Genomic DNA, 24,604 nt, shown 5'->3' with positions numbered 1-24,604 from the left:
CAATGCTTATATTGTAAAGCACTTTGCAAACTGTTGGCGTTATATAAATCCTGTATAATAATAATAGTAATGCTGTACCCAAACAAAATATATGTAATTTTTTTCACACAAATAGAGCTTTCTTTCTGTGCGCTTTTTATTTTTCATGCTATAAACAAAAAAAGACCAAAAATTTAGAAAAAAAAACCTAGATTTTTTACTTTCAGCTATAAAAAATATATAGTAGACTTAAAGTTAGTCATAAATTTATACCAAAATGTATTCTGCTACATGTCATTGGTAAAAAAAAATCCCAATAAGTGTACATTGATAGCTTTGTGTGAAAGTTATAGCGTCTACAAACTATGGTATAGATCAGGGGTGGGCAAACTTTTTGACTTGAGGGCCGCAATGGGTTCATATATTGGACCCGGGGGCCGGACCAAGAGTAGATGAATGATGTGTATGTGTCATCCATAGTAAGTATAGTAATATTCCCCCATAGTAAGCATAGTAATTAATCCCCCATAGTAATTAATCCCCCATATAGTAATTCATCCCCCATATAGTAATTCATCCCCCATATAGTAATTCATCCCCCATAGTAATTCATCCCCCATATAGTAATTCGTCCCCCATATAGTAATTCGTCCCCCATATAGTAATTCGTCCCCCATAGTAATTCATCCCCCCTATAGTAATTCATCCCCCATAGTAATTCATCCCCCATATAGTAATTCATCCCCCATAGTAATTCATCCCCCACATAGTAATTCATCCCCCACATAGTAATTCATCCCCCATATTAATTCATCCCCCATATTAATTCATCCCCCATATAGTAATTCATCCCCCATATAGTAAGTCCTCCATATAGTAATTCATTCCCCATATAGTAAGTCCTCCATATAGTAATTCATTCCCCATATAGTAAGTCCCCCATATAGTAATTCATTCCCCATATAGTAAGTCCTCCATATAGTAATTCATTCCCCATATAGTAAGTCCCCCATATAGTAATTCATCCCCCATATAGTAAGTCCTCCATATAGTAATTCATTCCCCATATAGTAAGTCCTCCATATAGTAATTCATTCCCCATATAGTAAGTCCCCCATATAGTAATTCATTCCCCATATAGTAAGTCCTCCATATAGTAATTAATTCCCCATATAGTAAGTCCCCCATATAGTAATTCATTCCCCATATAGTAAGTCCCCCCTATAGTAATTCATCCCCCATATAGTAAGTCCCCCATATAGTAAGTCCCCCCCCTGTGTCAATTCACTTACCTTTGGTCCGCGCGTTCCTCTCGTATTCCCGCGCCGTTCTGGTCTTCAGGGAGGACTGTGAGAGGAGTTCGTCACGCTGCCCCGCCTACATCCTGGCTGCCCCGCCTACATCCTGACAGCTGCAGAGTCCTGACGTCCGAGAGGAGGGAGGGGGGCGGCCATCCGAGAGGGGGGGCGGCCATCCGAGAGGAGAGGAGGGGAGAGGAGGGAGGGGAGCGGGCGCCCGGCACACAGGAGAGCCGCATCTAAATTTGTAAAGAGCCGCGGCTTGCCGACCACTGGCCTTGCGGGAGCCTAGCTCCGCGGGCCGGATTAAAAGGTCCGCCGGGCCGTATACGGCCCGCGGGCCGTAGTTTGCCCATTGCTGGTATAGATACTGCAATTTACACTATTTTTTGGAATACAGCGCTGCACTAGTTTAACTGACAAATGCGCAGTCATGCAGTATGGTACATAAATTAAATTTATGTCCTTTTTTTCACACAAATAGAGCTTTCTTTTGGTGGTATTTGATTACCTGTGCACTTTTTATTTTTCACGCTACAAACAAATAAAGCTCAAAAATTTTGAAAAAAAATATTTTCTCATTTCTAACAAAAAAAATCCCAAAAACTCAAATTTCGTCATAAATTTAGGCCAAAATGTATTCTGCTACATGTTTTTGGTAAAAAAAATCCCAATAAGTGTATATTGATTGCTTTGTGTGAAAGTTATAGCATCTACAAACTATGGTATAGATAATGGAATTTACACAGCTTTTACTTTCTGACTGCCTATCACAATCCAATGACCGCTTTGAAAGCCTGAAGGTGTGTAACTTCATTTCATTTCCTCACTACCTATCACAGTTTCGGAGGCCCTGAAATGCCAGGATAGCACCAAACCCCCCCCCCCCAACTTACCCATTTTTGGAAAGTAGATACCCCAAGGAATTTAAAAAGAGGCATGGTGAGTATTTTGTTTGAAAAAATACACTTTTTTTACTGTTAATGCAAAAAAACTAAATATATTGGACAATTATTTGTGTCCAAGATGGTGACCAGAGCAGACGCATAATTGAGAACTCTTCAGCTTCCCTGCTTCCATCTGCAGCCATCCTGGGGGTAGCCTGCTCCTGCCGGCACCAGAGACCCTGCTGCCTTGCCCTTCTGCCTGAAGAGGGGAGTCGAACCGGTGTGACCTTCAGTGCTGGACGATCGCGACCTGTTGAGGCCTCCATGTAGCCCAGACCCGACCTGCGGCCCCCTGCCCTGCTTCCCACAGCCTGGTGGGGTAGGTTGCTGTCCGGGGGATATCTCTGCCAATCACCTGGTCCTCAACCCAGTCCTGGGGAGTCACGGCCTGCTGAGGCTTCATTGTCTGCAGTGCCTGTGGCGCAGCTCCTATCACGCCTGGGCCCTAATAGAAGATATATGCTACCTGGGGGAGAACATCTGAGCGGCTGCACCCCCCCCGAACAATTGATACCCTATGCTGCCCTGGATGCTGAAGACGCTGCACCCTACCTGGCTCCTCTACTAGTCTGGGGATCCTGAAGAGGCCTGCACCTGAGTGGTCTGTGCCTCTGGCCTTCGTGAGAGGCTCCAAGCCTACTTGTGGCCTATATCTACACTCCTCCTTAGAGTGATAGTGTCCTGGGAGTTCCACTGGAGGAGTTAGTTGTCTTCTGCATACGTACAGCTTCCTATATACTTATTCAATCGCTGTTGGGGCCCCGGGGGGGGGGAAATACCCATATTACGAACTAATTATTAGAGTAACCATATTTTCCTGCTGGTGCGGATGAGGTGTGGGGATGACTAGAGGCAAGTCTAGGCCGGTGGTAGAAGCTCTGAAACTACACAATCTGTTAAATCCAGTGGGCCCGTGGGGACTAAAGAGGTAATAACCCTTGCCACACCTTCCTCACAAGAGCCCGGACCCACCTGCAGCACCCGCAGACTTTAATTCTCTCCTGAAGGCAATTACCAATTGTCAATCGGTACTCACCATGAAAATAGAACATCTACAGACTGACATAGGGCTGATCCGGAGTGATCTTGACACATTCCGAGGCCGAGTGTCGGCAATCGAGCAGAGGGTCAGTGATGTGGAAGATACCATTCGTGGCCACTCAGCTGAGATACATACCATGCGGCTTAAGGTCAAGTATCGAGACCAGAGCAGAGGATGTGGAGAACCGCAGTAGGTGTAAAAACCTCCGTGTGGTGGGTCTTCCTGAAGAGGCGGAGGGCAACGATCCGCCTCGATTCACCGAGAACCTTCTTCGCTCCTTGCTGCCTTGAGCCACCTTCACTTGCTTTTTTGCAGTCAAGAGGGCATATCGGATGCCAGCATCCCGGGGCCCACCTGGCTTGCCACCCCACACCTTTATTTTTAAGCTTTTCAACTATCGTGACCAAGATCTGGTGCTAAGGGCAGCCGGGGCCCAGGGGGAACTGCGCTATGAAAATCACAAGTTGATGTTGTTTCCCGACTACTTGGTGGATACCCAACAGCAGCATCGATCCTTTGATGCTGTCAAGGCCCAACTGCATGCAAAGGGCCTTACCTATGGTATGTTGTTCCCTGCGAGGCTCAGAGTTCAAGATGGTGAAACCACACGTTTATTCACCGTGCCTGAGGAGGCAGCTTCCTAGTTGGAAACCCTATGACCACGGCGCTGATCTTGATGCCCCACTGGAAGAGCACTCGTTCTGTTACCTCTGTCTCAGTACCTCTTTTGAGTTGGGACTCCCATTTGATCCGATTGCCAAGTTTTGTCTTAAGTCAGTACCCTCAGCTATAGCTGAGTGACCTGCCGCATTAATTAGGAGGCGGCATTTCTACGATATGTGAGCTATACAGACTTGCTCTATGCACTCGCTCCACGGACATCCCTATGGCCTGTTGTTCAGGGAAGTATGACTCCCGGTTTTGGGGGGGTCTGTGAGGGGGGGTGGGGGAATGGTTTTGTTTTTTGGGAGTTTATATTTTTTTTTCACTGCTGCAAGGTACATTTGCTATTTCATATGGCTCAGTTTTGTATGGTATCAAGTTGATATACTGGTTCTTCTGATGCATATCTTACAGTTTTGTTTTTTTTTGTCGGGATTCAGGCTGGGTGGTCGCAGCTCCCCATTTACACACCTCTTTAATGGTGCCCCCTGGTCTGAAATGTATCTCCTGGAACGTGCGGGGCCTCAACTCCCTCGTGAAGCGTTCCTTGGTCTTCCAATTTCTCAAATTATGTAATCCACACATTTGTATTTTGCAAGAGACCCACTTGACGGGCCGTAGAATGCTGGGCCTAAAGAGAGCTTGGGTTGGTCATTACTACAAAGCCATGTACTCTTCCTATGCCCGGAGAGTTAGTGTCCTTATTCACAAATCATTGCCATTCACCCTCCTCCATCTCAGACTGGATCCCAAGAGTAAATACGTTGTGATTCATGAGATGATCAACTGCTTTGAATTGGTAATTGTTGGTCTCTATCTTCCGCCTCCTGCTTCCACATACTCGCTGGCTGCTTTGGACCCACTCCTGCTTTCATATCCTTGCTGGTGATTTTAACCTAACTCCAGATCCTGGTGTAGACAAATTATATCCTGATGCCAGCAGGGAGTCGGAGTTGGCTTTATGCCGGGTAAAGGCACTGACATCAACATACGGAGACTATTCACCCACATCTCTATGGCTCGGGACGGCGAAAACCCGGGTGTGGTGCTGTCCCTGGACTTCGATTCAGTTGAATGTGAATATCTATGGGAGACCCTGAGACGTTTTGGATTTGGTCCTAATTTAATTTCATGGGTCCGATGCCTGTACAGTGCACCATTCGTGAAAGTCCATCCTAACAATACTCTTTCTCCCCCATTTGCACTTCATAGGAGCACTTGGCAGGGTTGTCCGCTTTCACTGGGCCTGTTTGCCCTGGTGATTGAGCCTTGGCTTGCTTGATTCTTTTTTCCAAGTCCCTGCATGGGCTAGTGGTGGACAACTGGGAGGATAGAGTTTCCCTGTATGCGGACGATACTCTCTTATATCTGCAGGACTGTAATTCGTCTCTTAGAGCGGCAGTGGATCTTATCGATCACTTCAGCGGTTTTTCCGGGATACGCATACATTGGGAAAAGTCAATCTTATTTATTCTTGTGTCGGGACCTTTGCTTGATATTTCATTTGCTCCTATTAGATTGGTTTCCAAATTCAAATACTTGGGTGTAATGTAATGGTGTAACAAACTACCTTTCAGACAATCTTCACCCTCTTCTACACCAGTTGCAAGCTAAATGTAATGATTGGTCTTTTCTTCCTATTAGCACCATAGGCCGAGTAAATCTTTTTAAAATTATATGCCTTCCTAAATGTATTTACTTTTTTTGACATACGCCGGTACTGATTCCTACAATTGCGACATGCAGTGGCCGCCCAGTTTCCTTCTCCTCTTGCCATACAGTCAGACCCTCTAGAAAACTTGTTGTTAATGGAGGACTTGCCTAAACCTTTATCCTCTCTCCATTCCTTGTTGATACCGCTATCTACCCCTCAAATGCAGTCACTTTGTGGTAAATGGCACACAGACCTTCCATTTTTGTTGGAGGATGATTGGGAGGATTGTCTTTTGCAATGCCTTCCTACCATGATCTCAGCCAGGGACAGATTTATACAACTAAAATGTATCCATAGAGTTTATTACACCCCGCGGCGACTGGCCGTGATATATCCTGGTAGATTGCCAACATGTCTTCATTGTGATATGGCGAAGGGCACTTTTCATCATATGTTTTGGGAATGTTCGAAATTAGGTCCCTTTTGGACCGGGGTATTAGATACTATTAAAGCTGTGTGTAAACTGTCCAATCCCATGGATCCACTGATTATATTGCTGGGCCTCATTGACCTTGTGGAAGCACCTAAGTATAACTTTTCGTCTTCTATTCTCTTTATTACGCCAGAAGGGAAATTCTGTTGAAATGGAAGCTGCATACCCCGCCCACGCTTTCGGGTTGGATGTTGGAGATCAATGGTGTGCTTCCCTTGTATATATGAGTCGCAACTGTCCAGCTAAATTTGATAGAATTTAATTTGATATTGATATTTTAATTTGATTTGATATTTTGATATTTTATATTAATTTGATATTTGATAGAATATGGGCTGGGTGGGTGGAGGCACAGGGCCTTACGGTATAGCCATTGGTGTGCAAGTTTGTATTTGTCTCTTCTGGGTTCCTACCAACTGAACCGTACTATGTATGCGATTACTAACTCTGCTTATGAAAGCAGGTTGATTCTGTGAGATTTTCAGCATTGGAAGTTTGTATGTACTGCTTACCTACTGTACGTTACGTGCTTGACTGTTTTCATGTACCTTGGTTTGTTTACATTTTTGCATGATTTTTTATAAACGCAACTGTTAAAAAAAATTTATAAAAGATGATGGTATGCAGAGTAAATAGATACCAAACATGACATGCTTTAAAACTGTGCATGCCCCATGCAATGGCGACAAACTGCATACATTTTTAATATTCATAGGCAATGCTTTAAAAGCCTTTACAAGATACCATTTTAGATTTACGGAGAAGGTCCAGTGCTAGAATAACTGCCCTTGATCTGGCGGCGATACCTCACATGCATGGTGCAACCGCCGTTTACATACTGGCACAGGTTCAACGCTCATGCACGCAGCTGCGTGCGCACACGGGGGGTGCTTTTTTTTTATTTGATTTTTTAAATTATTTTTACACTGTCCCTTTCATTTTTTTTTTTTATCACTTTTAATGTTATCACAGAGAATGCAAATATCCCCTATAACTTCAATGGGCATTGTCATACATTCTTTTTTGAGAAATCTGGGGTTTATCAGACTCTAGATATCTCCTCTGCCCTTACATTATCTAATCTCACTAAGATTGGTTTGATCAGATGCTTTCCCAATTTACAAATGGTGCTGTTTATAACCTGCAAAACTGAAGTGATGAAATGCTCGAAACTCTTGATTCCTTAGACTATAGAGATGATTGGCACTATTCCTGTCAGCTCTATGGTCAGCTGGCAGAAACACCGGCTGCATTCTCAGGTTCCCCCAATGGCACGGGACTGCCCGAGAAGGCCGTGGAAGGCAGTGGGGGAGGCATCTTCTCCCATTGTTTTTAAAAGCAATCCTGTAGCTAATTAGCCACTATGATTGTTTTTACATGAAAGCCGATCGCCAGATGAAAGCTGCAGGCATCATCCTGGTATAACCACTCAAAGTCCAGTGATCTACCAGTACGTCGCTGGTCCTTGTTGGGTGTATATGCTATGTTATTTTTTTTATGTAGCCTGTGGGCTCTGGCAGAATAAATGTGTGCTATGCCCACCATTAGAATATACCGCCCTGCATCCACCCACTTCTAATGGTGGGCACTAGAGATGAGCGAAGAAATGAAAAATTCGATTCGACTGATTCGGCGAATTCGTGGACAATATTCGATTCGAGTCGAATAAATTCGCTGTGAATTTAACTTAAAAAAGGGTGTTTCTAGGCTTCAGAGAGACTTAATATTAGTGCAGAACACTGTACCTTTAATTTAAATGCCCTTGGAGTCTGCTGGGGAAGAGAAATAATACTGTCTGTCAGTATGACATGCAGATGAGTGCCGTCGATCTTAGAATCACTGCACACTTCACTCCTTTGGCCAGTCACGGGGCCAAAACCAGTGTTTGGAGCCACAGTGTGGCGGTGGAGGCAGCAGCAATGGGAGGCCATACAGCAACCTATGACAAAATGGAAACCAGCAGGAGCGTGAGGAGACCTGAAAGTGGCACATGGCAGAGTGGGAGCAATGGGAGGCGGTACAGGGACCCAGGTCACACTATGGGCCCAGCAGCAGCGTGACCAGGCGGTACGGGGGCCCATGGCCGATATGGGGCTTGGTGGCACCTATGGAAGGCCTGTAATCTGCCAGCAACCTATGACAAAATGGACAACCGCAGGAGTGTGAGGAGATTTCAAAGTGGCACATGGCAGAGTGGAAGCAATGGAAGGCCGTACAGGGACCCAGGTCACACTGTGGGACCAGCATCAGCGTGAACAGGCGGTACGGGGGCCCATGGCCGATTTGACCTCATTCATCCCATAGTCCTGCCGACTCACGAATAGCGTGGCCTCCTCAAAGGGCCTGAGCAAGCGCAGGTGTCACACATGAGCTGCCAATGGCTGACATCTAAGTTACACAGGGAGTACCTTTATCCGCTTTTAACATCAGGAAATCTGTGATGGCCTTTAGCTGTTCGTAAAGGCGGTCTAACATATGTAGGGTTGAATTCCACCTTGTTGCAACGTCACAGCATGAGGAGTCGGTACGGGGGCCCATGGCAGATTACATGTCTGGCAGCAGCTATGTGAGGCCCGTAATCTGCCTGCACCCTATGTCAAAAAATTTAACACACCAGCAGTGTGAAGAGACCTGAAAGTGGCACATGGCAGCAGAGTGTGGCGATGGAGACAGCAGCAATGGGAGGCCGTACAGGGACCCATGAGAGACTCTAGACTTGGCAGCAGCATGAGGAGGCGGTATATAGGGGCCCATGGCAGATTAGGGGCCTGGCAGCAGCTATGTGAGGCCCGTAATCTGCCTGCACCCTATGTCAAAAAATTTAACACACCAGCAGTGTGAAGAGACCTGAAAGTGGCACATGGCAGCAGAGTGTGGCGATGGAGACAGCAGCAATGGGAGGCCATACAGGGACCCATGACAGACTCTGGACTTGGCAGCAGCATGAGGAGGCGGTATATAGGGGCCCATGGCAGATTAGGGGCCTGGCAGCAGCTATGTGAGGCCCGTAATCTGCCTGCACCCTATGTCAAAAAATTTAACACACCAGCAGTGTGAAGAGACCTGAAAGTGGCACATGGCAGCAGAGTGTGGCGATGGAGACAGCAGCAATGGGAGGCCGTACAGGGACCCATGAGAGACTCTAGACTTGGCAGCAGCATGAGGAGGCGGTATATAGGGGCCCATGGCAGATTAGGGGCCTGGCAGCAGCTATGTGAGGCCCGTAATCTGCCTGCACCCTATGTCAAAAAATGTAACACACCAGCAGTGTGTGAGGAGACCTGAAAGTGGCACATGGCAGAGTGTGGCGATGGAGACAGCAGCAATGGGAGGCCGTACAGGGACCCATGAGAGACTCTGGACCTGGCAGCAGCATGAGGAAGCGGTATATAGGGGCCTATGGCAGATTAGGGGCCTGGCAGCAGCTATAGGAGGCCCATAATCTGCCAGCACCCTATGTCAAAAAATTCTACACACCAGCAGTGTGTGAGGAGACCTGAAAGTGGCACATGGCAGAGTGTGGCGATGGAGACAGCAGCAATGGGAGGCCGTACAGGGACCCATGAGAGACTCTGGACCTGGCAGCAGCATGAGGAGGCGGTATATAGGGGCCTATGGCAGATTAGGGGCCTGGCAGCAGCTATAGGAGGCCCATAATCTGCCAGCACCCTATGTCAAAAAATTCTACACACCAGCAGTGTGAGGAGACCTGAAAGTGGCACATGGCAGCAGAGTGTGGCGATGGAGACAGCAGCAATGGGAGGCCGTACAGGGACCCATGACAGACTCTAGACTTGGCAGCAGCATGAGGAGGCGGTATATAGGGGCCCATGGCAGATTAGGGGCCTGGCAGCAGCTATGTGAGGCCCGTAATCTGCCTGCACCCTATGTCAAAAAATTTAACACACCAGCAGTGTGAAGAGACCTGAAAGTGGCACATGGCAGCAGAGTGTGGCGATGGAGACAGCAGCAATGGGAGGCCATACAGGGACCCATGACAGACTCTGGACTTGGCAGCAGCATGAGGAGGCGGTATATAGGGGCCCATGGCAGATTAGGGGCCTGGCAGCAGCTATGTGAGGCCCGTAATCTGCCTGCACCCTATGTCAAAAAATTTAACACACCAGCAGTGTGAAGAGACCTGAAAGTGGCACATGGCAGCAGAGTGTGGCGATGGAGACAGCAGCAATGGGAGGCCGTACAGGGACCCATGAGAGACTCTAGACTTGGCAGCAGCATGAGGAGGCGGTATATAGGGGCCCATGGCAGATTAGGGGCCTGGCAGCAGCTATGTGAGGCCCGTAATCTGCCTGCACCCTATGTCAAAAAATTTAACACACCAGCAGTGTGAAGAGACCTGAAAGTGGCACATGGCAGCAGAGTGTGGCGATGGAGACAGCAGCAATGGGAGGCCGTACAGGGACCCATGAGAGACTCTGGACTTGGCAGCAGCATGAGGAGGCGGTATATAGGGGCCCATGGCAGATTAGGGGCCTGGCAGCAGCTATGTGAGGCCCGTAATCTGCCTGCACCCTATGTCAAAAAATTTAACACACCAGCAGTGTGAAGAGACCTGAAAGTGGCACATGGCAGCAGAGTGTGGCGATGGAGACAGCAGCAATGGGAGGCCGTACAGGGACCCATGAGAGACTCTAGACTTGGCAGCAGCATGAGGAGGCGGTATATAGGGGCCCATGGCAGATTAGGGGCCTGGCAGCAGCTATGTGAGGCCCGTAATCTGCCTGCACCCTATGTCAAAAAATGTAACACACCAGCAGTGTGTGAGGAGACCTGAAAGTGGCACATGGCAGAGTGTGGCGATGGAGACAGCAGCAATGGGAGGCCGTACAGGGACCCATGAGAGACTCTGGACCTGGCAGCAGCATGAGGAAGCGGTATATAGGGGCCTATGGCAGATTAGGGGCCTGGCAGCAGCTATAGGAGGCCCATAATCTGCCAGCACCCTATGTCAAAAAATTCTACACACCAGCAGTGTGTGAGGAGACCTGAAAGTGGCACATGGCAGAGTGTGGCGATGGAGACAGCAGCAATGGGAGGCCGTACAGGGACCCATGAGAGACTCTGGACCTGGCAGCAGCATGAGGAGGCGGTATATAGGGGCCTATGGCAGATTAGGGGCCTGGCAGCAGCTATAGGAGGCCCATAATCTGCCAGCACCCTATGTCAAAAAATTCTACACACCAGCAGTGTGAGGAGACCTGAAAGTGGCACATGGCAGCAGAGTGTGGCGATGGAGACAGCAGCAATGGGAGGCCGTACAGGGACCCATGACAGACTCTAGACTTGGCAGCAGCATGAGGAGGCGGTATATAGGGGCCCATGGCAGATTAGGGGCCTGGCAGCAGCTATGTGAGGCCCGTAATCTGCCTGCACCCTATGTCAAAAAATTTAACACACCAGCAGTGTGAAGAGACCTGAAAGTGGCACATGGCAGCAGAGTGTGGCGATGGAGACAGCAGCAATGGGAGGCCATACAGGGACCCATGACAGACTCTGGACTTGGCAGCAGCATGAGGAGGCGGTATATAGGGGCCCATGGCAGATTAGGGGCCTGGCAGCAGCTATGTGAGGCCCGTAATCTGCCTGCACCCTATGTCAAAAAATTTAACACACCAGCAGTGTGAAGAGACCTGAAAGTGGCACATGGCAGCAGAGTGTGGCGATGGAGACAGCAGCAATGGGAGGCCGTACAGGGACCCATGAGAGACTCTAGACTTGGCAGCAGCATGAGGAGGCGGTATATAGGGGCCCATGGCAGATTAGGGGCCTGGCAGCAGCTATGTGAGGCCCGTAATCTGCCTGCACCCTATGTCAAAAAATTTAACACACCAGCAGTGTGAAGAGACCTGAAAGTGGCACATGGCAGCAGAGTGTGGCGATGGAGACAGCAGCAATGGGAGGCCGTACAGGGACCCATGAGAGACTCTGGACTTGGCAGCAGCATGAGGAGGCGGTATATAGGGGCCCATGGCAGATTAGGGGCCTGGCAGCAGCTATGTGAGGCCCGTAATCTGCCTGCACCCTATGTCAAAAAATTTAACACACCAGCAGTGTGAAGAGACCTGAAAGTGGCACATGGCAGCAGAGTGTGGCGATGGAGACAGCAGCAATGGGAGGCCGTACAGGGACCCATGAGAGACTCTAGACTTGGCAGCAGCATGAGGAGGCGGTATATAGGGGCCCATGGCAGATTAGGGGCCTGGCAGCAGCTATGTGAGGCCCGTAATCTGCCTGCACCCTATGTCAAAAAATGTAACACACCAGCAGTGTGTGAGGAGACCTGAAAGTGGCACATGGCAGAGTGTGGCGATGGAGACAGCAGCAATGGGAGGCCGTACAGGGACCCATGAGAGACTCTGGACCTGGCAGCAGCATGAGGAAGCGGTATATAGGGGCCTATGGCAGATTAGGGGCCTGGCAGCAGCTATAGGAGGCCCATAATCTGCCAGCACCCTATGTCAAAAAATTCTACACACCAGCAGTGTGTGAGGAGACCTGAAAGTGGCACATGGCAGAGTGTGGCGATGGAGACAGCAGCAATGGGAGGCCGTACAGGGACCCATGAGAGACTCTGGACCTGGCAGCAGCATGAGGAGGCGGTATATAGGGGCCTATGGCAGATTAGGGGCCTGGCAGCAGCTATAGGAGGCCCATAATCTGCCAGCACCCTATGTCAAAAAATTCTACACACCAGCAGTGTGAGGAGACCTGAAAGTGGCACATGGCAGCAGAGTGTGGCGATGGAGACAGCAGCAATGGGAGGCCGTACAGGGACCCATGAGAGACTCTAGACTTGGCAGCAGCATGAGGAGGCGGTATATAGGGGCCCATGGCAGATTAGGGGCCTGGCAGCAGCTATGTGAGGCCCGTAATCTGCCTGCACCCTATGTCAAAAAATGTAACACACCAGCAGTGTGTGAGGAGACCTGAAAGTGGCACATGGCAGAGTGTGGCGATGGAGACAGCAGCAATGGGAGGCCGTACAGGGACCCATGAGAGACTCTGGACCTGGCAGCAGCATGAGGAAGCGGTATATAGGGGCCTATGGCAGATTAGGGGCCTGGCAGCAGCTATAGGAGGCCCATAATCTGCCAGCACCCTATGTCAAAAAATTCTACACACCAGCAGTGTGTGAGGAGACCTGAAAGTGGCACATGGCAGAGTGTGGCGATGGAGACAGCAGCAATGGGAGGCCGTACAGGGACCCATGAGAGACTCTGGACCTGGCAGCAGCATGAGGAGGCGGTATATAGGGGCCTATGGCAGATTAGGGGCCTGGCAGCAGCTATAGGAGGCCCATAATCTGCCAGCACCCTATGTCAAAAAATTCTACACACCAGCAGTGTGAGGAGACCTGAAAGTGGCACATGGCAGCAGAGTGTGGCGATGGAGACAGCAGCAATGGGAGGCCGTACAGGGACCCATGACAGACTCTAGACTTGGCAGCAGCATGAGGAGGCGGTATATAGGGGCCCATGGCAGATTAGGGGCCTGGCAGCAGCTATGTGAGGCCCGTAATCTGCCTGCACCCTATGTCAAAAAATTTAACACACCAGCAGTGTGAAGAGACCTGAAAGTGGCACATGGCAGCAGAGTGTGGCGATGGAGACAGCAGCAATGGGAGGCCATACAGGGACCCATGACAGACTCTGGACTTGGCAGCAGCATGAGGAGGCGGTATATAGGGGCCCATGGCAGATTAGGGGCCTGGCAGCAGCTATGTGAGGCCCGTAATCTGCCTGCACCCTATGTCAAAAAATTTAACACACCAGCAGTGTGAAGAGACCTGAAAGTGGCACATGGCAGCAGAGTGTGGCGATGGAGACAGCAGCAATGGGAGGCCGTACAGGGACCCATGAGAGACTCTAGACTTGGCAGCAGCATGAGGAGGCGGTATATAGGGGCCCATGGCAGATTAGGGGCCTGGCAGCAGCTATGTGAGGCCCGTAATCTGCCTGCACCCTATGTCAAAAAATTTAACACACCAGCAGTGTGAAGAGACCTGAAAGTGGCACATGGCAGCAGAGTGTGGCGATGGAGACAGCAGCAATGGGAGGCCGTACAGGGACCCATGAGAGACTCTGGACTTGGCAGCAGCATGAGGAGGCGGTATATAGGGGCCCATGGCAGATTAGGGGCCTGGCAGCAGCTATGTGAGGCCCGTAATCTGCCTGCACCCTATGTCAAAAAATTTAACACACCAGCAGTGTGAAGAGACCTGAAAGTGGCACATGGCAGCAGAGTGTGGCGATGGAGACAGCAGCAATGGGAGGCCGTACAGGGACCCATGAGAGACTCTAGACTTGGCAGCAGCATGAGGAGGCGGTATATAGGGGCCCATGGCAGATTAGGGGCCTGGCAGCAGCTATGTGAGGCCCGTAATCTGCCTGCACCCTATGTCAAAAAATGTAACACACCAGCAGTGTGTGAGGAGACCTGAAAGTGGCACATGGCAGAGTGTGGCGATGGAGACAGCAGCAATGGGAGGCCGTACAGGGACCCATGAGAGACTCTGGACCTGGCAGCAGCATGAGGAAGCGGTATATAGGGGCCTATGGCAGATTAGGGGCCTGGCAGCAGCTATAGGAGGCCCATAATCTGCCAGCACCCTATGTCAAAAAATTCTACACACCAGCAGTGTGTGAGGAGACCTGAAAGTGGCACATGGCAGAGTGTGGCGATGGAGACAGCAGCAATGGGAGGCCGTACAGGGACCCATGAGAGACTCTGAGACCTGGCAGCAGCATGAGGAGGCGGTATATAGGGGCCTATGGCAGATTAGGGGCCTGGCAGCAGCTATAGGAGGCCCATAATCTGCCAGCACCCTATGTCAAAAAATTCTACACACCAGCAGTGTGAGGAGACCTGAAAGTGGCACATGGCAGCAGAGTGTGGCGATGGAGACAGCAGCAATGGGAGGCCGTACAGGGACCCATGACAGACTCTAGACTTGGCAGCAGCATGAGGAGGCGGTATATAGGGGCCCATGGCAGATTAGGGGCTGGCAGCAGCTATGTGAGGCCCGTAATCTGCCTGCACCCTATGTCAAAAAATTTAACACACCAGCAGTGTGAAGAGACCTGAAAGTGGCACATGGCAGCAGAGTGTGGCGATGGAGACAGCAGCAATGGGAGGCCATACAGGGACCCATGACAGACTCTGGACTTGGCAGCAGCATGAGGAGGCGGTATATAGGGGCCCATGGCAGATTAGGGGCCTGGCAGCAGCTATGTGAGGCCCGTAATCTGCCTGCACCCTATGTCAAAAAATTTAACACACCAGCAGTGTGAAGAGACCTGAAAGTGGCACATGGCAGCAGAGTGTGGCGATGGAGACAGCAGCAATGGGAGGCCGTACAGGGACCCATGAGAGACTCTAGACTTGGCAGCAGCATGAGGAGGCGGTATATAGGGGCCCATGGCAGATTAGGGGCCTGGCAGCAGCTATGTGAGGCCCGTAATCTGCCTGCACCCTATGTCAAAAAATTTAACACACCAGCAGTGTGAAGAGACCTGAAAGTGGCACATGGCAGCAGAGTGTGGCGATGGAGACAGCAGCAATGGGAGGCCGTACAGGGACCCATGAGAGACTCTGGACTTGGCAGCAGCATGAGGAGGCGGTATATAGGGGCCCATGGCAGATTAGGGGCCTGGCAGCAGCTATGTGAGGCCCGTAATCTGCCTGCACCCTATGTCAAAAAATTTAACACACCAGCAGTGTGAAGAGACCTGAAAGTGGCACATGGCAGCAGAGTGTGGCGATGGAGACAGCAGCAATGGGAGGCCGTACAGGGACCCATGAGAGACTCTAGACTTGGCAGCAGCATGAGGAGGCGGTATATAGGGGCCCATGGCAGATTAGGGGCCTGGCAGCAGCTATGTGAGGCCCGTAATCTGCCTGCACCCTATGTCAAAAAATGTAACACACCAGCAGTGTGTGAGGAGACCTGAAAGTGGCACATGGCAGAGTGTGGCGATGGAGACAGCAGCAATGGGAGGCCGTACAGGGACCCATGAGAGACTCTGGACCTGGCAGCAGCATGAGGAAGCGGTATATAGGGGCCTATGGCAGATTAGGGGCCTGGCAGCAGCTATAGGAGGCCCATAATCTGCCAGCACCCTATGTCAAAAAATTCTACACACCAGCAGTGTGTGAGGAGACCTGAAAGTGGCACATGGCAGAGTGTGGCGATGGAGACAGCAGCAATGGGAGGCCGTACAGGGACCCATGAGAGACTCTGGACCTGGCAGCAGCATGAGGAGGCGGTATATAGGGGCCTATGGCAGATTAGGGGCCTGGCAGCAGCTATAGGAGGCCCATAATCTGCCAGCACCCTATGTCAAAAAATTCTACACACCAGCAGTGTGAGGAGACCTGAAAGTGGCACATGGCAGCAGAGTGTGGCGATGGAGACAGCAGCAATGGGAGGCCGTACAGGGACCCATGACAGACTCTAGACTTGGCAGCAGCATGAGGAGGCGGTATATAGGGGCCCATGGCAGATTAGGGGCCTGGCAGCAGCTATGTGAGGCCCGTAATCTGCCTGCACCCTATGTCAAAAAATTTAACACACCAGCAGTGTGAAGAGACCTGAAAGTGGCACATGGCAGCAGAGTGTGGCGATGGAGACAGCAGCAATGGGAGGCCGTACAGGGACCCATGACAGACTCTGGACTTGGCAGCAGCATGAGGAGGCGGTATATAGGGGCCCATGGCAGATTAGGGGCCTGGCAGCAGCTATGTGAGGCCCGTAATCTGCCTGCACCCTATGTCAAAAAATTTAACACACCAGCAGTGTGAAGAGACCTGAAAGTGGCACATGGCAGCAGAGTGTGGCGATGGAGACAGCAGCAATGGGAGGCCATACAGGGACCCATGACAGACTCTGGACTTGGCAGCAGCATGAGGAGGCGGTATATAGGGGCCCATGGCAGATTAGGGGCCTGGCAGCAGCTATGTGAGGCCCGTAATCTGCCTGCACCCTATGTCAAAAAATTTAACACACCAGCAGTGTGAAGAGACCTGAAAGTGGCACATGGCAGCAGAGTGTGGCGATGGAGACAGCAGCAATGGGAGGCCGTACAGGGACCCATGAGAGACTCTAGACTTGGCAGCAGCATGAGGAGGCGGTATATAGGGGCCCATGGCAGATTAGGGGCCTGGCAGCAGCTATGTGAGGCCCGTAATCTGCCTGCACCCTATGTCAAAAAATTTAACACACCAGCAGTGTGAAGAGACCTGAAAGTGGCACATGGCAGCAGAGTGTGGCGATGGAGACAGCAGCAATGGGAGGCCGTACAGGGACCCATGAGAGACTCTGGACTTGGCAGCAGCATGAGGAGGCGGTATATAGGGGCCCATGGCAGATTAGGGGCCTGGCAGCAGCTATGTGAGGCCCGTAATCTGCCTGCACCCTATGTCAAAAAATTTAACACACCAGCAGTGTGAAGAGACCTGAAAGTGGCACATGGCAGCAGAGTGTGGCGATGGAGACAGCAGCAATGGGAGGCCGTACAGGGACCCATGAGAGACTCTAGACTTGGCAGCAGCATGAGGAGGCGGTATATAGGGGCCCATGGCAGATTAGGGGCCTGGCAGCAGCTATGTGAGGCCCGTAATCTGCCTGCACCCTATGTCAAAAAATTTAACACACCAGCAGTGTGAAGAGACCTGAAAGTGGCACATGGCAGCAGAGTGTGGCGATGGAGACAGCAGCAATGGGAGGCCGTACAGGGACCCATGAGAGACTCTGGACTTGGCAGCAGCATGAGGAGGCGGTATATAGGGGCCCATGGCAGATTAGGGGCCTGGCAGCAGCTATGTGAGGCCCGTAATCTGCCTGCACCCTATGTCAAAAAATTTAACACACCAGCAGTGTGAAGAGACCTGAAAGTGGCACATGGCAGCAGAGTGTGGCGATGGAGACAGCAGCAATGGGAGGCCGTACAGGGACCCATGAGAGACTCTAGACTTGGCAGCAGCATGAGGAGGCGGTATATAGGGGCCCATGGCAGATTAGGGGCCTGGCAGCAGCTATGTGAGGCCCGTAATCTGCCTGCACCCTATGTCAAAAAATTTAACACACCAGCAGTGTGAAGAGACCTGAAAGTGGCACATGGCAGCAGAGTGTGGCGATGGAGACAGCAGCAATGGGAGGCCGTACAGGGACCCATGAGAGACTCTGGACTTGGCAGCAGCATGAGGAGGCGGTATATAGGGGCCCATGGCAGATTAGGGGCCTGGCAGCAGCTATGTGAGGCCCGTAATCTGCCTGCACCCTATGTCAAAAAATTTAACACACCAGCAGTGTGAAGAGACCTGAAAGTGGCACATGGCAGCAGAGTGTGGCGATGGAGACAGCAGCAATGGGAGGCCGTACAGGGACCCATGAGAGACTCTAGACTTGGCAGCAGCATGAGGAGGCGGTATATAGGGGCCCATGGCAGATTAGGGGCCTGGCAGCAGCTATGTGAGGCCCGTAATCTGCCTGCACCCTATGTCAAAAAATTTAACACACCAGCAGTGTGTGAGGAGACCTGAAAGTGGCACATGGCAGAGTGTGGCGATGGAGACAGCAGCAATGGGAGGCCGTACAGGGACCCATGAGAGACTCTGGACCTGGCAGCAGCATGAGGAGGCGGTATATAGGGGCCCATGGCAGATTAGGGGCCTGGCAGCAGCTATGTGAGGCCCGTAATCTGCCTGCACCCTATGTCAAAAAATTTAACACACCAGCAGTGTGAAGAGACCTGAAAGTGGCACATGGCAGCAGAGTGTGGCGATGGAGACAGCAGCAATGGGAGGCCATACAGGGACCCATGACAGACTCTGGACTTGGCAGCAGCATGAGGAGGCGGTATATAGGGGCCTATGGCAGATTAGGGGCCTGGCAGCAGCTATAGGAGGCCCGTAATCTGCCAGCACCCTATGTCAAAAAATTTAACACACCAGCAGTGTGAAGAGACCTGAAAGTGGCACATGGCAGCAGAGTGTGGCGATGGAGACAGCAGCAATGGGAGGCCGTACAGGGACCCATGAGAGACTCTGGACTTGGCAGCAGCATGAGGAGGCGGTATATAGGGGCCCATGGCAGATTAGGGGCCTGGCAGCAGCTATGTGAGGCCCGTAATCTGCCTGCACCCTATGTCAAAAAATTTAACACACCAGCAGTGTGAAGAGACCTGAAAGTGGCACATGGCAGCAGAGTGTGGCGATGGAGACAGCAGCAATGGGAGGCCATACAGGGACCCATGACAGACTCTGGACTTGGCAGCAGCATGAGGAGGCGGTATATAGGGGCCTATGGCAGATTAGGGGCCTGGCAGCAGCTATAGGAGGCCCGTAATCTGCCAGCACCCTATGTCAAAAAATTAAACACACCAGCAGTGTGAGGAGACCTGAAAGTGGCACATGTTTGAGGCATGATTCATGGCGGATTTAGTCAGTTGTGTCAGGAACTGGTGGTTTGAAATCCAGACTAATCCACGCCTGATTCATTTTCACAAACGTGAGTCTCTCCACACTTTGGGTGGACAGTCGTGTCCTCCGCGGAGTTACAATACCTCCTGCCGCACTAAACACGCGCTCCGATGCCACGCTACTGGCCGGGCATGACAGCCTTTCAAGGGCAAATTCAGCTAGTTGGGGCCAAAGGTCAAGTTTCGTTGCCCAGTAGTCAAGGGGATTGTCTACCTCGGTTGGCAGGGTGCTGTCCAAGTAGGCCCAAGCCTGTTGTTTGAGCTCCTGCTCCAGGTCCACCTGATGCTGCTGCTGCTGCTGCGGCTGGTTAGTAGTTTCCTCACTGCGCTGGTGAAGAAAGCTACTCATCATCGACTGCAGACTGAGGCAGCCGCTGCTGGTGGAGCTGCCACTGCTCCTACCACCCCACCCCTCCCCTGCTGCCATGCCAGCGGAACGCGAGCGCACAGGGCCCACAGTGTCTGAGGATGGACGTTGGCGCACAAAGGCAGAGACCAACTGACTACATAGGTGGTTTTTATAGTACGTAATTTTGGCCTCCCTCTCAGCAGGTGTGAAAAAGGCCACCATTTTGGACCGGTAGCGAGGGTCCAACAAGGTGGACAGCCAAAAGTCATCCCTCTGTCTGATGGTTATTATTCGGCTGTCGCTACGCAAGCAACCGAGCATGCTATGGGCCATTTGTGCCAAGGAATGCGAGGGACTCCCTGCCTCCATCTCCACAGCATACTGCCACGGTGCGTCTGGGTCCTCTGTCTCCTCCTCCTCCTCTACCAGATGCTCCTGCTCCTCCACTCCTGTCCGCTGAGTGGAAAAACCACCCATTTCACTCAATAATTCCTGAGCACAAATGTCCTCCTCTACCTCCTCCTCTTCTTCCTGTCCTGCCCCCACAGGGGTCATGTGGCGTTGAGATCTGTGCGCCACGTCTACCGCACCCTGACCAGCCATTGTTAACAGCATTTGTTCCAGGACGTGCAACAGAGGAATGACGTCGTTCATCCCATAGTCCTGCCGACTCACGAATAGCGTGGCCTCCTCAAAGGGCCTGAGCAAGCGGCAGGTGTCACGCATGAGCTGCCAATGGCTGACATCTAAGTTACACAGGGGAGTACCTTTATCCGCTTGTAACATCAGGAAATCGGTGATGGCCTTTCGCTGCTCGTAAAGGCGGTCTAACATGTGTAGGGTTGAATTCCACCTTGTTGCAACGTCGCAGATCAGGCGATGCTGTGGAATTCCGTTCTGCCGCTGCAGCTCAATGAGGGTGTTCTTTGCGGTGTAGGAATGGCTGAAATGCATGCACAGTTTACGTGACATTTTAAGGATGTCTTGCAGTGGGATGGTGGATTTTAGGAACCGCTTGACAACCAGATTGAACACGTGAGCCATGCATGGCGCATGGCACAACCTTCCTTGACGCAGAGCAGACACCATGTTCTTTCCGTTGTCAGTCAACATGGTTCCGATTTTTAGTTTGCGCGGAGACAGCCATCTGTCGATTTCTCTGTTCATTACACTCAGCAGTTCCTCCCCTGTGTGACTACGTTCGCCAAGGCATACCAGGTGCAGCACAGCGTGACACCGTTGCGCCCTGCACATGTGATATGCCGGTCGGGTAATGGGACTTGGCACGGGGGTGGCGGCTGAGGACACGGCGGAAAAAGAGGTGGTAGAGGCGGACATGCTTGCTGGACCAAGGACGTGCAAACGTGGAGGCAAAAGCGTCGTGACCTGTCCAAGTTGCTGGTGCGGCTGTGCCGGCACCACGTTCACCCAGTGGGCCGTAAATGACATGTACTGTCCCTGACCGTAGTTACAGCTCCACACGTCGGCGCTGCCGTGCACTTTGGCAGAGACCGACATGCTCAAAGACTGGCCCACCATCTCTTCTACATGTGAATGCAGGGCTGGCACTGCCTTTTGGGCAAAGAAATGACGGCTTGGCACTCTCCACCGCGGCGCGGCACAAGCCATCATTTCTCGGAAAGGTGCTGAGTCCACCAGTTGGAAAGGGAGGGACTGCAGCACCAGCAACTTGGACAGGAGGACGTTCAGCTTTTGCACCGTCGGGTGCGTGCTCGCAAACTGTTGTCTCTTGGATACGGATTCCAAGAAAGACTGTTGACGGAATCCGAGAAGAGGAGTAGCAGGAGAAGGAGCATCTGAACGAGCGGAAGATGCCAATGAGCGACAACTCCCCTCAGCAGAGGTGTTGGAGCCTTGACTGGCTGATAGAGGGCGATTGACGACGTCGGGTGACGGAGCAAGTAACGGAGCGGGTGATGGAGCGGGGGCTGGGGCAGGCAGAACCGCCGTATGTTTATCACGGTTTTCCCAGGCCACCGAATGGTGACGCTGCATATGCTGACGCAACGCTGTAGTCCCAACATGGGCCCCCTGGCCACGCTTGCATTTCTGGCCACATAGTCGACATACGGCTACGTTTACTTCCTCGGGCGGCTTGAGGAAAAATTGCCACACCACCGAGTAGGAAACTTTGCCCCCGCTACTCTTCACTGGCTGACTGCTACTTCCTCCGTGTGCAACGGCACCACTACTGGCCGTGGTGGTAGGCTGCAGTGGAGCTGGTGCTCTACTCCGTGGACGTTTGGCTCCACTGACACTGATGCGACCCTGCTGCTGTCTCCTGGGCAACCCACCGACTGTTTTGCTCGCTGCCAAGCTGCCACCCTCTTCTCCTGATGATGCGGAAGAAATTGCCTGATGACGACGAGGCTGCCAAGTGCGATCAACCTCCTCATCATCAAGTAGGGTCTCCGCCTCACTACTAGCCCCCTCGGCTGCGTCTGGGTCAGGAGACAGACCTGTCTCTAGACCGGCTACCGAGCCACTCTCCTCGCCAGTACTTGTTCGCTTGGCTGCTGAAAAGGCCGATGTCTCCCCCCGTTCCTGACCGCCCTCTGTTAGCTCTTCCTCACTGTACAGTGGGGCTGAGCCCACAGCATGCGATACTTCGCTTGGTGAGGGAACAGCAAAGGACAGGGGCAGGTAGAGGACACGTGATTTCAGTGGGCTTGGTCCCGGGCCATGCCAACTAACGGTTGTGTCTGACGTACCCACCGACCGTTGGCTGTAGGTGTCAGAGGTGACCTGGGAAGAGGAAGACGACCGAGCCAACCAATCAATGACGGCAGGGTTGTCGGTGGAGACACGACCGCTGGATGACACCGGGAGCACTGGCCTCTGGCTGCGAATACTGCTGCCTCGACCCCTTCCTCTGCTGCCACGTCTGCTCGCTCCTAAAACATTGCCTCCTCTGCCACTCCTCTGCATGTTGTCTGACATACTATTTAATTCAACGATTAGGTGTCCCTGAGTAACAATTCTCTGGCACTCAGTAACAATTCTGTCTGTCCCTGAGTATGAATTCTGTGGCCCTGAGTAACAATTATGTGTCTGTGCGAGTAACAATTCTGTGTCTGTGCGAGTAACAATTCTGTGTCTGTGCAAGTAACAATTTTGTGTCTGTGCGAGTAACAATTCTCTGGCACTCAGTAACAATTCTGTCTGTCCCTGAGTAACAATTCTCTGGCACTCAGTAACAATTCTGTCTGTCCCTGAGTATGAATTCTGTGGCCCTGAGTAACAATTCTGTGTCTGTGCGAGTAACAATTCTGTGTCTGTGCAAGTAACAATTTTGTGTCTGTGCGAGTAACAATTCTCTGGCACTCAGTAACAATTCTGTCTGTCCCTGAGTAACAATTCTCTGGCACTCAGTAACAATTCTGTCTGTCCCTGAGTATGAATTCTGTGGCCCTGAGTAACAATTCTGTGTCTGTGCGAGTAACAATTCTGTGTCTGTGCAAGTAACAATTTTGTGTCTGTGCGAGTAACAAATCTCTGGCACTCAGTAACAATTCTGTCTGTCCCTGAGTAACAATTCTCTGGCACTCAGTAACAATTCTGTCTGTCCCTGAGTAACAATTCTCTGGCACTCAGTAACAATTCTGTCTGTCCCTGAGTATGAATTCTGTGGCCCTGAGTAACAATTCTGTGTCTGTGCGAGTAACAATTCTGTGTCTGTGCAAGTAACAATTTTGTGTCTGTGCGAGTAACAATTCTCTGGCACTCAGTAACAATTCTGTCTGTCCCTGAGTAACAATTCTCTGGCACTCAGTAACAATTCTGTCTGTCCCTGAGTAACAATTCTCTGGCACTCAGTAACAATTCTGTCTATCCCTGAGTATGAATTCTGTGGCCCTGAGTAACAATTCTGTGTCTGTGCGAGTAACAATTCTGTGTCTGTGCAAGTAACAATTTTGTGTCTGTGCGAGTAACAATTCTCTGGCACTCAGTAACAATTCTGTCTGTCCCTGAGTAACAATTCTCTGGCACTCAGTAACAATTCTGTCTGTCCCTGAGTATGAATTCTGTGGCCCTGAGTAACAATTCTGTGTCTGTGCGAGTAACAATTCTGTGTCTGTGCAAGTAACAATTTTGTGTCTGTGCGAGTAACAATTCTCTGGCACTCAGTAACAATTCTGTCTGTCCCTGAGTAACAATTCTCTGGCACTCAGTAACAATTCTGTCTGTCCCTGAGTAACAATTCTCTGGCACTCAGTAACAATTCTGTCTATCCCTGAGTATGAATTCTGTGGCCCTGAGTAACAATTCTGTGTCTGTGCGAGTAACAATTCTGTGTCTGTGCAAGTAACAATTTTGTGTCTGTGCGAGTAACAATTCTCTGGCACTCAGTAACAATTCTGTCTGTCCCTGAGTAACAATTCTCTGGCACTCAGTAACAATTCTGTCTGTCCCTGAGTAACAATTCTCTGGCACTCAGTAACAATTCTGTCTATCCCTGAGTATGAATTCTGTGGCCCTGAGTAACAATTCTGTGTCTGTGCGAGTAACAATTCTGTGTCTGTGCAAGTAACAATTTTGTGTCTGTGCGAGTAACAATTCTCTGGCACTCAGTAACAATTCTGTCTGTCCCTGAGTAACAATTCTCTGGCACTCAGTAACAATTCTGTCTGTCCCTGAGTAACAATTCTCTGGCACTCA

This window comes from Staurois parvus, unplaced genomic scaffold (assembly GCF_062004578.1).
Source record: "Staurois parvus isolate SC_StPar_1 unplaced genomic scaffold, SC_StPar_1.0 ptg000350l, whole genome shotgun sequence".
In the NCBI taxonomy this organism is placed as follows: Eukaryota; Metazoa; Chordata; class Amphibia; order Anura; family Ranidae; genus Staurois; species Staurois parvus.
Note: the sequence above shows the minus strand (reverse complement) of the source record.